General features: G+C 38.6%; 1 protein-coding gene across 11 annotated transcripts in view; it reads left to right on the top strand.

Moving 5' to 3' along the window:
* NLGN4X (neuroligin 4 X-linked) overlaps positions 1 to 16,628 on the top strand; it is a 249,393-nt gene that overhangs the window by 124,974 nt on the left and 107,791 nt on the right. The window lies entirely within an intron of this gene.

The following is a 16,628-nucleotide window of genomic DNA, read 5'->3' as shown; positions in this document are numbered from 1 at the left end:
TGTAATGTTTCATAGGTTATTATAAATGTGTTGATAAAAAAGAAGCTATTTTCTTGTTGTGAGTTTTGAATTTCTTTCTTTCTTTTGTGTCTGCTTGTTCTTGTATTATGTGTGAAGACAAATAGCATTTGTTACACCAGGAATGTTTGAGTATCTTTTTTCAACATTTTCTATAGAGGGGTCATCCAAGTCTAACCCTATATGTGGTAGAAATGGACAATGCAATATTTATACTTCTGTTATGTCCCTTCTTATTCTTCAGCATTCTTCATCCCATTCATTTAAATTTCTCTTCAGACAATATTTTTCCATGCCTCCAATGATTTAAAATGCAGACTCTAGACCTTTTCTATTTTTACTCTATCTTTTATGAGATAATGATACTAGAACTGAACACGGCGTTCCATGTGAGAGCACACCATTGACTTATATGATGGCATTATAAAATTTTCAGAATTATTTTATACTAGTCTTTGGACATTCTAAACATTGTATTTGCTGCTTTATTTTTTTTAAGATTCTCATTGACCTGTCTACTGTGATTCCCAGGTCTTGTTTTCCCTGAGTGGTTGCAGATAATTTAGAACCCAGTAATCTGCATGAGTGTTTCTGCTATCGTTCATTGCCTTGGACTGGTAAACATTAAATGTCATCAGCCATTGTGCCACCCATTCACTTAATTTTATAATATCTCCCTGAAGATGCACACAGTCTCTTTTATCTTGATTACCTCAAATGGTATCTGCAAATTTTGACACATCATAGTTCATCCCCTTTTCCATTTCATTAACAACATGTTAAAAACACTGGCCTAGTATGAAATGTTGGGGCACTACACTATTAATCTTTTGCCATGTTGAGAATTGACCTCTGATTACTTTTTGACATATTCTGTCTCCAGCCACGTTCTAATCCATAAAACTACTCCATCTCTCACTCTTTGAGTAATTTAGTTTGCTTTAACAGCTTTTTAGAGAGGGAGTTTATCAAAGACTTATTGGAAAGTCCAAACAAATATCAGCTGGTTTCCTTTATCTACTACTTTGATGAAATACCCAAAGAATTCTAATAGATTAAAGAGGCACAAATTTTCTTTACAGAAGCCAGGTTGGTTTGTGTTGATCCTGTCATGTTTATCTATATGTTTTATTATTTTATTTTTAACTATTTTCCTGGTATTAAACTAAGGCTTATTGGTCTATAATAAAATTAGTGCCTTTTTAAATTAGTTATAATATATGTTGCTTTTAGTCTTGTGGTATATTAGCTGATTAAATTAGGACTTTCAGTACTTTGTCAACAGCTCAGCTATGTCATTCTTAAATGCTTTCAGAACTCTTGGGTGTGTGCAGTCTGAGCCTGGTGACTTGTTGCTCTTTATCTATTTGTTCTAGTCCCCCCTCTTTTGATACTTCATTCTTTGAAAATGTCTCATCTTTATTACCTACTCTTTTTGGGTATCCCCCTAACATCTTCTGTTGCAAAGACTGCTGCATATTAACTATTTATTTCCTCCACAATATCTGTGTCTTCCTTAATTTCTCCCTTAACTCCCTGGTACTTCAAGAGAATGACTAATTCCCTTGTAGGCTTTTTGAAAAACTAGATATGTGAAATTAGAGAAGAGGAAATCAAGGCAACTGAGATAAAGTGCACACTCAAGAAGCTTGGAAGCAAAAGAGAGAAAGAACATAGGTCAGTAGCTATAGAAGCAAAAAAATGGTGGAGGAAGATTTAATTGTAGTGTTGAAGTATACCAAAGTAGGTATGAAGACTGAGGAAATGTAGTAAAAATGGTTGAGGATAAGAGCAGTGTGCAGGGCAACAGAAAGTATGACACATCTCTGTGTCATGAACAGGGTGAAGGGAGAGTATGATGATGTTGGGTGTGGAGGAGTAAAAAGGAAGGAGAGAGTGAGATAGAGGCAAGAGCCCTTGTCAGATGATATCACCATCTGATTGAAGAAATCTGTGAGCTAATTGTCAGAGAAGGAGGCTCATCAATTATATGAATGATTTGTTTTGTACTGAAATGCTAGTTTTAATGGATTTGGAACCAATTTTCAAAGTCAAGACTCTGACTCTGGTTCACGATGTAAATCCTTCAAATACAGCCATCATCCTTACATTGCATGAATAATGAATTGCGTGTCAAAAACAACGAGACTTTTTTTTCAAAATGTAAGCAAAAACAAACTATGTCTCTTGATAATACCATGACAAGCTTTGATGTTTTATCTCTATACATCAGTGGGATTATATAATAGGCTGTTACACTAAATTTATGATGCAGATGGACCAAAAAATAGTTCATATACAAAAAAAATCAAGATCTATATTGTCAAGGATTTTACTGTTTCTTTGAGAACAGAACTATTCAGATATTGGGGTTTTTTTCAGTCCACATTGACAGTTTTATCATACTTTGTCCGTGAAACATGAGGAATTACCCCACTTCAATAGTGGGCTGAAGGATAAAACCGAGAGCACTGTATTTTCTCTTGGCATTTTCTTGTATCGTTAAAAAGGCCAAGAGAAAATTTTAGAAGAACAGAGAGAGCATGACAAATGTCACACATGCAGTGAAAGAGATGAAAATTGCCTTTTGGTTGTTTTTACCAAAAGGACAAAAAAGAAAAAAAAATCACCTTTCACCTGGTACTTTTTCAAACTTTGCCTCAGGTGAAAAGCACTGGCAGAAACTGCTTTTTTTTGTTCAGTTGAAATGAAGAGTTGTGCATCAGAGAGAAGGGGAGAGCTGAAGGTCACAGGGTAAGTTGAGCTTGCTACATCATTTAGTCTTGATCAGTGGGGCTTAAGGAACTAAGCTTAAAAAGGAAGTTTTCACAGGTATCAGAAGAAAAACTGAAAGAAAATAGCCCAAGAGATTTACAAAAGATCTTATAAGAACATAAGAATGGACATACTGGGTCAGACCAACGGTCCATCTAGCCCAGTATCCTGTCTTCAAACAGTGGCTAGTGCCAGCTGCTTCAGAATGAATGAACGGAACAGAGTCATTTATTGAGTGATAAGAAAAGGAGGACTTGTGGCACCTTAGAGACTAACCAATTTATTGGAGCATGAGCTTTCATGAGCTACAGCTCACTTCACGAAACTTTATGCTCAAATAAATTGGTTAGTCTCTAAGGTGCCACGAGTACTCCTTTTCTTTTTGCAAATACAGACTAACACGGCTGTTACTCTGAAACCTGTCATTATTGAGTGATACATCCCCTGTCGTCCAGTCCTAGAAATCAGATGTTTACGGACACCCAGAGCATGGGGTTGAGTCCCAGACCACCTTGGTAATAGCCATTGATGGACCTATCCTCCATGAACTTATCCAATTCTTTTTTGAACCTTGTTATTCTTTTGGCCTTCACAACATCCCTCACAATGAGTCCCATGGATTGACTGTGTTGTCATGGATTGACTGTGTACTTCCTTATGTTCATTTAAAACCTGCAGCCTATTAATTTCATTGGGGGACCCCTAGTTCATGTGTTATTTCAAGGGGTAAATTACACTTCCTTATTCACGTTCTCCACAACATTCATGATTTTATAGACCTCTATCATGTACCTGGCACTTAGTTGTCTCTTTTCTAAGATGAACAGTCTGTCTTTTTAATCTCTCCTCGTAGAGAAGCTGTTCCATACCCCTAATCATTTTTATTTCTCCTCATATTTTTTTTTTTGCAATTCTAATATATCTTTTTTTGTGATGGGGAGACCAGAACTGCACGCAGTATTCAAGATGTGCACATATCATGGATTTCTATAGTAGCACTATATTTGCTGTCTTATTATCTATCCCTTTCCTACTGGTTCCTAACATTCTGTTACCCTTTTTGACTGCCACTGCATACAGAGCTTATGTTTTCAGAGAACTATCCACAATGACTCCAAGATCTCTTTCTTGAGAGGTAGCAGCTAATTTAGACTCCATCACTTTGTATGTACAGTTGGGATTATGTTTTCCAATGTGCATTACTTTGCATTTATCAGCATTGAATGTCATCTGCCATTGTGTTGCCCCATCACCATATTTTAGTGAGATGGCTTTGTAACTCTTCACAGTCAGCTTTGGACTTAGCTATCTTGAGTAAAATTCTATCATCTGCAAACAAATTTGTTGTTCTGTATTTTTAAACATGCTATTTTGTTGTTGTTTATGTTATTTATGGGTAAAAAGGAAGTTGGAGGATAGCAGAAGGAATGATGTTGACCAGGGTGATAGTATTTGTTTTGATTTTTCTAAGTGAATTTCAGTGTTCATAAAAGTGACAGCCTACTGATGCAACATAGAGCTAGGTGTCAGCTATAACTGATGTCAGCTCCAGAATCTCACACCCCTGCCAATTCACTTTGTAAGTGACCTTTAACACCTCGAGTAGATTTACGTCCCAGGACTTTCTTCTCCTGAACAAAACTGTCAGTTGCATTTAATTTCCTTGAATATGATTTAAATTGTACATTTTAGTTGATTGAGACAAAGATACATTGTGTTCTCTACAATTGAATGCAATGCAAGTGATTTCTTATTTTGTAATGTAGTCAGTAAAATACATATAACAGATAGCAGAACATCATCAACCAACATACATTCAATAATATTGATTAAGGAAACCAAGGGAAGGTAAGATTGCCCTGTTCATTCTCACCTTAATATAGAGAATATTTCTATAAATCTTAGGTGGTTAGAACATGGTTTGATGGAAGAAATCATGTACACTGAATTCAGTAATAAATAAGGCCTGACTGATTTTAAAGGACATTGGGTCACTGTTAGTGGTGTTAGATCCATGAGAATCAAAACCCTAAAATGGCTTTGGGTAGAAGACAATGTCATCACTTATCACAGTGTTGTGTCACACTAAGAGGGATGACTGCTGTTTTGACCCTAGAGAGTTCCTTATGTCTATAATATTAACGGATACTTCTTGTAGGTGCAATTTTCCTCTTGCTCTGAAAGTTATCTATTTGCTTTCATCTACATCTGCTCTCATTTCTTTCCCAAGTTCTGTTTTTGCCTAGGTTACAGTTTAAGATTTTTTTTTCACTAGGACAGTGGTTGTAGTAAATTACCTCCTCACTGCTGCAATTATCTGTCTCACAATACTTTCATAGAATTCACAATATTTCATTGCTGTTAATTGGCCTGTTCCTGAGGATTTTGTGGGCTTAAATTATTTCCAGATTAACATCTTTAAGGAAGGGAATACATTCTTTTTTCTGCTTTCAAACTATTATTTTTATTTGTATCTTTCCATTTCTAAAAGCCCATGGAATTGACATCCAAACACACATCATTTTAGATCATAAGCTCTTTCAGGCAAGAATTCTATTATTTTAGCAGGTTTATTCTATTGTTGAGTTTTACACCTATAATACTAAGTAATTATGAACAATAAAATATTTAGCTGAAGCTTTCAGGGTGACTCTTATCACCTTCTTCTTCCTTTTATTATCATGCACTATTCAGCTTTAGTGCTGTTAACTTTTGGTTCAAGTCCATAGGATGTGTGTAGCATTTTCTTCTGCATTTCTGGCAAGTACTTCAATCTACAATTTTGTAAGACATGAGGTTATCCATAATGTCTAAGCCTACATTTTAGGTCACGGATATTTTTAGTAAAAGTTGTGGACAGGTCACGGGCAGAATAACAAAAATTCACGGCCTGTGACCTGTCCATGATGTTTACTATATATTCTTAAGTAAAACTTCAGAGAGGGACCATGGGTGCTTGGGGGGGGGGGCAGCCTGGGACCCAGCTGGTGCTGGGGGAGGCAGGCAGTGGTGTGTGGCCCAGGACCCCCGCTGGTGCTGGGGTGGGGTTGGGCTTGGCTGGGCTGGCAGGGGCTCCCTATCCGGCTCCGTGTTTCTCTGCAGCTCCTAGGCAGAGGAGGAGCCAGGGGGCTCAGCACGTTGCTCTCACCACAAGCACTAGCTGCACTGCTGCCATTGGCCAGGAACTGAAGCCAATGAATGCTGCGGGGAAGGGGCCTGCAGGCGCGGGCAGTGCACAGAGCCCCCAGTCTCTCCTCTGCCTAGGAGCTGCACGGCCATGCCAGTGGGAGCCAGGGAGCCCCTCAGACCAAGGTGCCCTCCCACATCCTCCAACCTCTTGCCCCTAGCCCTGAGCCCCCTCCCACACACCCAAACTGCTGCTACTGGCCCAGGGACTGCCCAGCTTAGGCAGCCCCTGAGCCAGCACTGGCCGCTGAAGAAGTCACGGAGGTCATGGAAAGTCACGGAATTCATGACTTCTGTGACAGATTTGCGGCCTTAATCATGTCCCATGTAGGATTTTGCTTTCCTTGAAATACTGTTAGTAAAAATTATGACTACTAACCTACTGTTTTTCATCTTAACTCTTTCTCATTTGAACTTTCATTGTTTAAATGTAACTTCACTCAGATAGGGATAAGTAAATTGTAGAGCATAGAGGCAGTTGCCATAGACAGACAAAGCAGGCAATTTCAGCAGATATCTGAAGAACAGCTGAGTGAAGTAATCTCAATTTTTAATTTTTAAATAAAGATGGATATTTTTTGCTAAAAGATCTCTAGGAATTATTTTGGGGAAGTCTTATGGCCTTTGTAACACATGGGGCAATACTAGTGGATCACAGCCCTTTTTCTGGCCTTGGAATCTATGAATCCGTCAGTTGACAACATTTAGGTTACTGATTATTGAGTAAGTTAAATTTCTTCTGCAGTTCTCTAAAAATGGAAAAAACATGCATCATATAACTCACTTATGGTTACAATAGTTGCCTATGTAACCAAAACTTCCAGCAAAATGTTTACCCTTCTATTCTTAATTTGGCATTCCCAAGGCAAAGATGAGATACCATAGCTATTATTAACATTTCTGTTACAAGTTTGCAAGGTTCCAAATTTTCCAGTTATGCTTCAGAATTGAACGATCCAGAATTCTCGCAGAATCTACTGAAATAACCAACTATCTAGCTTCTCTACTAATATGTAACTATCTAATATATATCCCATAGCTGCTGGTTTTCTATTGCAGTACATTCATTGTTTATCTCTAGAGTATTTACAGCTGTCTGAAACGTTAGTGTATGTTCCACCACTAGAATATTTCTGTTATAAATGTGGCAGGTATCTAGGTAGAACTAGTCAGCTGAGCTTCAGAATGTTCCATGTATACGCTACCATTGTATAGGAATGGAATCAATTGCAATAGAACTGGGTTTTGTTGGGTTTTTTGTTGGTTTGTTTTTTGTGGTGGTTCAAACATCAATGGAATTATGTATTGGAGAACCCTATCCCCACGTGGAGACTCACTGATATCACTATTCTTAGTGACTGAAGCCACAAGATCCAATCACACAAAGCACTTACACACACTGCTGCTGATTATTAAGCAAACCAATAGTCTTTTTGAAGTTAATGGGATTACTCATGTTTACAGTTAAGCATGTGCTTAAGTGCTTTGCTAGATAGGGCCAGAGTACTCAGCATTTTCCAGGACGGAGCCTTAAATTAATAATGGCATAAAGTAAAATAAGTGCATATTCTAACATTTTTATTTAGAAACTGACAGTCAAATTTTTGATTAAAAACAAGCCTGGAACCAGTTTAACCTTTAATAAATTATCTTCCCCAAGTTTTGAAAGGACTTTATTGATGGTGAGGTGGGTGCAAGCAATATTAGCAAGCAAACTACTCACACTGTGCCCTGACATAGTAAAATTCTGCTCTGAGAAATGTTAACATGATTTTTTGCATTTGCACCTGCCATAGAAACTCCAGTAAGATGGAGAAGTGTGGGCTGGTTGAGTTTACTGCCAATGTTTTGTATAAGTAGTATTCTTCCAGTTGCAGGGAGAAAAGTTTTGCTTCTGTTTGACTTAAAGTATATATCTGTGTGGCAGATCTGTAGATTTTAACATGTTTCACAACTCACGCAACAAGCCCTCCATGCTCAGTTCAGCCTCAAGTCAAAAAGAGCAGACTCAGTAATGTGGGTAGTGTTTCAGACACTCCCTTTATTGGCCAGGGGTCACTGGCAGGATAGACTTCACAATGGCTTCTTTCTTCAGAGCTGTTAGAGACTGTTACATCAAAGCAATGTACTCTATTTAGAAGCTTTTAAGCTCTAGATCCACTCATGTGGAGCAACTCGTGTATAAAAAAATCCTTATCAAAACTGTCACTGCACATCTCTTTCACTTCATTATTAAATGACTTGGCCTGGTTAATTAAAACAAAATGCAGGTACTACAATCCTTACAGCGGGAAAGTGGACCAGAAAAAACATTTTAAAGAATGGAACTGGCGTAAACAGCACACTGTTCTGTAATTTATATTCAAAATTTAATTTCATTTTAAATAAGTATTTCTAAATAGAATTTTTTTGCATATATCTAAAAAAACCATTTAAACTATTTTTGTTTTAGATAGGTAAGACATTTCCTTTGCTCTGTGGTGAATCCATTTACAACAACATTATTCTGGCTCAGGAGAGCCCAGTGGTGAAATGGACTAAGGTGAAATCAAAAGGGAAACTGATCTGTCTAATCTCCTTGTCCAGGATGAGTGAAATGCAAGTATAAACAAACACGACTAGTGGAAAAATAAATGGCAGAAGTTCACATCTTTTTAGCTGTAATAACCTAAAGTTTTAATAATAAACAAAATGAGGAATTTTTAAAGCTATATGAGCCACATTCTTCCCTAACTTGTTCCCTTTGACTTCATATGGCTCATAGAGAAGTAAGGATAGAATTAGGCTACTTGTTTCTCTCTTGTCATCATAAAGGAGAGAGCATGGTAGAATCAGAGAACATTTTACCAGATCATAAGAGCAGCAGTTTCTTTTCTGACTTCTCTCCTCCCTCTCCCTCCCCTAAATATGTTAGATACATAAATAAACTAATAAAGTCCATGGTCTGAATGCCAAGTTTCAGGCAAATGTACGTTTGCTTTTTTTAGTTTTGATTTAGACCTACTAAAATAAGAGAATGTTGACAGGACTATTAACCGTAGTTGGACATAAGGAGTTATATTTTCAACATCTCAAGAGATATACTAATCTATGCTTTGTTTTGGATCGGAGAAAGAGAGAGAGTGTGTGTGTGTACAAGTGCATGTGTGCTGTTGGTATCTGAATACAGGTGCAACATTGCCAACTCCATGTGTTCAAAAATTATGAGGCAGGTCACAAAATAATGAGATTTTAAAAAAATAAGTAAATCCTGATGTTTTCAACTATTTAGTGTACTCTTGGGTCACATTTATATAGTTTTTTCTCTGCAACCATTAGGGATGGATGCTAAGATTTTTATGTAATGACATGACTCCTAGAGCTGGAGCTTTAAACAAAACACCTGCTATCATGAAGATTTGTGATATAATTGAAAAATATGGCAACACTGAGGGTGGATGATTCACCCAGTATCCTTCTTGGTAGGGTGAGCACCTAGAAAAGAACTGTGGATAAAAAGACTAATTTCACCACAGTGAAACTCCTAAAGCACCATTCTTCTTGAGTAGCCAGATCTGGGTGAAAGGCAGATAGAATGGGATAGGAGCTCTCTCCCCAGGTTCAATATCACTTTGCATAGATTACTACAGCCAAATGGCCGGACTAGCCTTCCTGGTCCCTTACACAACAACTCCACCCAATGAGGACCCTACAGAGAACAGTTTATCAGCAGATCCTTAGGCCCTGTCCCCACACTGCCCCTTTCCCTTTTAGAGCAGAACTTAACCAGTTGTGCTGCCAGGTGACCCTCTACAGGGGATTTGTCCCTCCATGTGTATTCTCAAGAGAAGCTAGAATTTATTGTAAGTGTTTTTAAAAAAAATAGGTAATTTGGTCCATGGTGCAGTTTGCCTCTTTTTACTAATGATTGAGCTTTTTTATTGCAAAGGTGGGGAGATTTCAGAAGGGGCAAAATTGTGAACTTCCCACAAATCACCTCATGAAACATTTCCCTATTTTGAAAAAGGGATGGGCTCTGTTGGGGGCGGTGGAAAATGGGTATAAAATGCCAGTCATTCACCTTCAGAGTTTCCCTTACGTGTTTCATGCTAAAAAAGGAAATGTTGAAACAACTAGTTCACCGATTTAGGAGTAACATTATATCCCATCTGTGCATTGTTTGCAGGAGTTAGGCCACGATCTGGCAATTGGATCCTTGCATCCACACAAAGCACCATGTAAGACAGTAGGGCTCCATCTGGGGGCGGAGCTCCACCTGCAGGTTTTAGGCCTTAGTTGTTTGTCTAGGGCCCACCACGCTGAGTGTCTGAAGAAAAGTGCTTAACTTGTGATAATCCAAGACAATTAAAAGTGATTTTCTTTAGGGACAAATTAAGTTCATGAAATCATTGTACCTTACGGTTGTGATTCTGGTTGAGACTCACTGGACTGAATGCTCATCTGTGGCCAAACTCCAACCAGCACAGCCAAGGAGAGTGGCAAAGGCAGCGTTATGCCTCCTTTTAATATGACCGAGTCTTGGGAGTTGGCCCAATCTGGGGTGGTCTGTTTGACTCAGCGTGTTTTAGGCCTAGTGTACACATGCAGTTACACTCTGTCCACTCTGGGTCAAAGGGTGCTAAATCAGTGCCTAAACCAATCTGGTTATATCAGGCCACAAACTGTGCATAAACAGGATCTTAGAACTATTCCTCAGCTGCTCTAAATTGCACTTGCTGATAATGTCTTCCAGTGAGCAGCTTCATCAGTTGAGGATTGGTCGAGTACAACATTGCTCTGACCATGCCATCAGCCTGATTCAACACTGAAGGGGGGGTTAATTTGGCATGTTGGTTCTACATCACCTGGAGATCCCCCACAGTGGGGAAAGCTACAAGGGGTGGTTAAGTCAACTTTCTTTTGGCTTTTCACTGTTAGAGCAAGGTAGAACAGGTGGAACAGGGGGGCAAAATTTGGCCCATTATATACTTAGTTACTTATTAATTCATTATGACTCTTGCTGTGGAATCAACACTACAGCAGACTGCCCTATACTAGAGAGAAGTCTATCTAACAAATGCTTTGAAATCACAAGATGCCTTGGGTTATTTTGGCTTACTAATCACAAAGCAAAACCTCTGAACAGCAAGGTGCTTAAAAGAACCTGAGTATAAATCATTTGATTTTCAACAGCCAGTAGAGCTGTTAACACATTAAACTGTTTATACTGAGTGGAGCAGGGTGCATTCTCACAGACTCACAGTCTGCAATGGGTTTTTGTTTTAAAGCCAGCTTGTGAAGTTGCATCACATATGGCCAAGCTTGTTTTCGCCTTCTCTTTTTAATGATCAAAAGGTCTCTTTCACAGTGATTAATGTTCAGATTTTGAATTTCACTTGTAACACAAGTTAATAGCAACCAGCCCCCAGCAGGAAAGAGAAACAAATCAATGTGAATACAGGCAGATCCTCAGCTGGTGTAATTCTGCATAGCTCTATATGTGCTTATGGTGCTTAATCATTTTGTTGTTGCTACTGCAGTAGCACCTAGGGGGTCCAAACGAGAGATAAGGGTCTGATTGGACTATGCACTGTATAAAATGTAACATAAAGATAGTTCCTAGTCTGGCACTCTTACAGTTCAAGGATTAAGTCAGTTTAGCTGAGGATCAAGTCCTACATATGGAAGTACAGTAGAACCTCAGAGTAACAAACACCGCAGTTACAAACTGACCGCTCAACCACAAACCTCATTTGGGCCAAAAGTACACAATCAGGCATCAGCAGAGAAAAAAACAAAAACCCCACAAATACAGTACTGCATTAAAAATACACTATTAGAAAAATAAAGGGAAAGTTTAAACAAAAAGATTTGACAAGGTAAGGAAACTGTTTCTGTTCTTGTTTCATTTAAATTAAGATGGTTAAAAGCAGCATTTTTCTTCTGCACCGTAAAATTTCAAAGCTGTATTAAGTCAATGTTCAGTTGTAAACTTTTGAAAGGACAACCATAATGTTTTGTTCAGCGTTATGAACATATAAGAGTTACAAACATTCCCAGGATCTTAGTAATGCTGAGGTTCTACTGTATTATTTTTTTCAAAGTGCTTTGTTACTGCTCTGCATATCCACAAATGTAGCAGTCCTCCTCCGTGCCTGGGTCCCAGGCCATTTCTGAGTGCCATTGCAGGGGGAGCGCTCAGGACAAAGATCTCCCATACACTATACAGAAAGTGGTAGGACAGCTGCTTCCATGACACCTCCATCCTTCACCAAATGATTCCACGCACCTCAAATATGTTGGCCAGTGTAACTGCCTAGGCATTCCAAGGAACACATGCTGCACCATGTATATGGTGATAGGTACATCCTTGCTTAGAGCAACAGGAAACTGTCTGAGTCACAGTCTGCTTCCTGGGTTCTTGTGGGGCAATACATCAGTGTATTCATTACCATAAACAATTGGGAAGTGTGGCAAAACCACAGGGAAAGAGTAACAATTCCTTCCTTGCTCTTTGGGGGATGCAATTATTCAGTGTTCACCCTTCTCTTCTAATATGGTACATGTTTCACTCCTCTTTTATTTATTGATTAATCCATGCTTTGAATGATGTAAGAAATAATACTGAAAGACGAGGATGTGGCCATATAATTAGACTATTATAATATATAAGCACAGAGAGCTGACTGTGCACTTGCAGCCATTAGTATTCCCAGACTTATTTAGTGTTTCACTTTGCAACATTAAAATTTTTTTATGTAGTTTTGTGTAAATATTTTTGGGTTTTGGCCCATTTCTATTGTGTTAAAAGGAGTATGTGAAATAATGTTTAATATTGTTGGTGTCTTTCTCTTCTGCATTGAGCACAGAGCTTTCAGGGATGCTGCATTTATTCAGTCCAGCCAAGTATGAATGTCCAATAACATTGTCACTTGACGTAATTAAGTCTCTTATCCTAGACAGGAGCATTTTCCTGGCTGTGCTGAGAGCAGCCGTTTGAAAGTGACTGCGGCCTGGGATTGCAGTGAGTTTCAAACTGTTACAGCTGATGCCATTAGGAAAGTGCTACTGTGAAGGAACACAAATTCAATTATCTTGAGTGTCCATTAGTTAAATGCTGCTTCTATACAGAGATAGCAGTTGGAATACAAAGCAATTTTTTGTGTGGTTCCTATCAAATGATGACAATTTTAATTTGTTTTTGGTTACTAAGTGACAGAGTAGTAGTTCAAAAAATGCATCCATTCAATTAAATCAGAAACATTTGCAGTAAAATTCTGAGTGAAAAATCTTGACATTGACTTCAGCATTAAATATTAGTCAGGACAATAGAGATCCAAGCCTTGTTGTCAATTAGAAGAGGGAGAGATGAGAGGCATCTAATTTGTGTTTGAAGATCCCTTGAAATCACTTAAGGCAACTGTTAGAGGAATTACAGAGGCTCTGCTCAAGGGGTGGAAACTTTTGAAAGAAAAAGAAAATATACAGAAGCAAAATTCTCACAACTGAATATTTTTTATTTATTTTGCATTGAATATAGACATTCTATTTCAATTGTTATAAAAGTTTCCTTTGATTCAAACTTTCTTCTTTTGAATATAACCCTTTTTGCAGAATAATTTCATACAGCAACAGACAACAGCAAGTACTAATGTAATAATTAATGCATAAGCTAGCATTGAACATGTGTCCAATACACAAATGCATATGGATGGGAGTCAGATCAGGTCAATCCTGGATGGGGATTGAAAAAGCAGGATCATCAGCATTCTCTCCCCTTACCTTGACCCCTCCAAAGTCTACCCACAGGTGCACTGCACGATAGGTGCTGGAGTCACTGTATGTAATGTCATTCAACTTTAATACCATGGGGATTCTCAAGCCTAATATAAATCTGACCTACTTTATCTTACATTGGCTGCCCACTATTCAGGTGAAATTATCTGGAGGGACAGCCTGTGAGCACGGCTCTTGTACTACCATGGGAGAGTTGCTGCCTTATGAATATGCTGCCTTAGGAGGTGCAGATGGATCAGAGAGCTGTGCTGAATCTGGAAGTTTCCTCCAGCTGTACTGGGACAAGATGTAGATAACTCCCAGCTTCTTAACCCTTTACAGATGAAAGGGTTTTTCCTCTGGCCAGGAGGGATTTTAAAGGTGTTTACCCTTCCCTTTATATTTATGACACAGGTCCTGAGTGCTTGCTGACCCAAGTCAGAATGATTTTGTGTGTGGATGGAAGGGGGGCTTTAAACCTGAGTAAAAGCCCAGGCAGAATGCAGTGTAGACATACCCTTAGGGTCCCAGCCAAAACAAATAAAACAATCCACACACAGGAAACAAGGTTAAATAAAATCATAATGGAAATGAAAAGAAACCTGTAGGTGGCATCAGTGAAGATATTGGCCTCTCTTACTTACGAAGGTTGTGCAAGAATTTCAGTCTACCACAGAAATCATTGGGTCTCTAGTACAAGTCATAGTCTCTTTCCCCTTCTTGGCCTAGAGCATCTGTGTCCTTATTTACTGAGTGTAGAGGCTCTGCTGGCTGTCAGACCTCTCTTTGTGAGCTAGGTAGCTCAACAGCCTGCTCCCTTCCCTGGGTTAGCCCTCCATCTCAGTGAAATTCCTTCCTTTTAACCCTCTTTCCAGTCCTGGCATGATTTGCAGGTGTGGAGGGGTGGGACCACTGTTCCTTAACCCTTTCCATGCTGATATGGCTTTATATACCGCATCCCAATAAGCAGCACTGTTTAGATAGATAGACAGATAGATAATGCTTTTACATGGGAGGATGAAGAAGATAGTGGATTTACAACAGATTGTGGATAAATCAGAAAGGTGCCCCAACTCCAGAAATGTTATATCTGAATGACATTTTTGTTCATAGTCAAGGAGAATGTGAATCATTTGATGCATATATGACTTACATGAGGTGACATGACTCCTTAATATATGATAGCTTCTATGTAGAATGAACAGGGGAGGCACAGTCTGCTTTGAGAAACTGATTTAACCTGAACCTAATCCACAGATATTTGTAGACAAGTGAAATTAAGTGAATACAGAATTAGGATCTGAGTGCCTGAAGGAGTAGCATGTGATATCATTTCAGAAAGAGGAAATTTAAAAAACAACAACGACAAAGGACCATAAATACCAAAGAAACAATAAAAAAGTTTTCTGACTGACAAAAATTCCTGATCCAGAACTCACTAAAGTCATTGGGAGCCATTCCAACAGGTTTTGGCTCAGCCTCTTAGATGTATTCCGGAACACCAGCCAAGACGTCACCCAGCATTTGGTCAGATGTATCCTTAATTGATACCTTGTTCCAGTTGTCAGGTACAGAACAGGATCCCAACATCTTCAGAAACCTGAACTTTCATAGAAATATTATCCAAAATGTAACCAAGACTATCTGAAGCACATTTAATGCACGTTTTAAAATACTACATGTTTCACATAAATATTTTGGCCCTGGTAGCCCAGAACTTCAATTCCCTATTATTTCTTATTCTGTTTGTGAAGTGCCATGTAAATTTATGGCACTGTCTAAATTAATACTTCTAATAATGTGCATCAGTGGTCATCAGCTGATTCCATTCCAGAAGCCACTCTGGAATTCCCTTTGATCTATCTAGGATCCCTCCTCATTTAGTAATGTGGGAAAGACAGTGTGGTCAGAATCGTTTGACCATGACTTCAAGGTTGTTGTATGTGATGCAGTAGATTAAGCTGACAAAAAAAAAATACTACAGACACTATCTTTTAATTAACAATAAAAACATCTCACAGCGAATGAAATATAGCAAATAAAAGAGAAACAATTTGTTCACTCAACAAATAGGTAAGTACATGTGAAAATAATGTTACATTATATAGAGGCACAGGTGAGTCCATGGTTCCTCCTTCAGGCTGTAAAGAATAAAAAGCATAATGTGTGACATTGCAAAGTCATATTCCATACCCTTTACATCCCCCATGTACTGCAGTCCTGTTATGTGCACTGGAGTGTGTTTGCATCTCATCATACCTAATTTAGAGTTCCTAAATTCTCTTTTCTCAGGGTCTGCTGAAAATAGAGGTGGCTAACCACCACTTTGCAAAATAGACAGCAGGCATTTTATTCAGGGATATCAAATTTAACTATCTTATACTGACACACAAAATGAAAAGGGCAAAATGGAGTGTCTGGCTGCTGATATTCACTGCTTTTCTGCATGCTTTCCAGATCCAGAACCCTAATACCAACCATTGGACTGTTGCTACTACATGAGGGAGGGTGAGCCTGGCTCCCAGATAGGCAGTTCTAGCTCTACTGGTACCATAATCCACCATCACTCCACTATTTATCACTTCCTGTGTAAGGGATTGGTGTTACACTGAAGTAATTATTTAGTGGGCTCAGGATCAAGAATTAAAAGAGAAAAAAACATATCTTCCTGTTAAGATGATTGATAGACCGCCAAATTCGCTTGTTGCATGCATACTTGGAATGCATAGGAGCATGTGAAGAAGGCAGCACTAACTGTTTAGTTCAATGAACGCCAGATAGACAATTAAAAAAAATCTTTCATATCCTTGCACGTTTCTTATCTGGTCAAAGAAGCTGAATCATTACCATCTCTATGACATATTAAAGCAAAGCTGAAGCCTTCCACAAAACCA

The sequence above is a fragment of the Caretta caretta genome, chromosome 1 (assembly GCF_965140235.1).
Source record: "Caretta caretta isolate rCarCar2 chromosome 1, rCarCar1.hap1, whole genome shotgun sequence".
In the NCBI taxonomy this organism is placed as follows: Eukaryota; Metazoa; Chordata; order Testudines; family Cheloniidae; genus Caretta; species Caretta caretta.
This window is presented reverse-complemented; position numbering and strand designations above follow the sequence as displayed.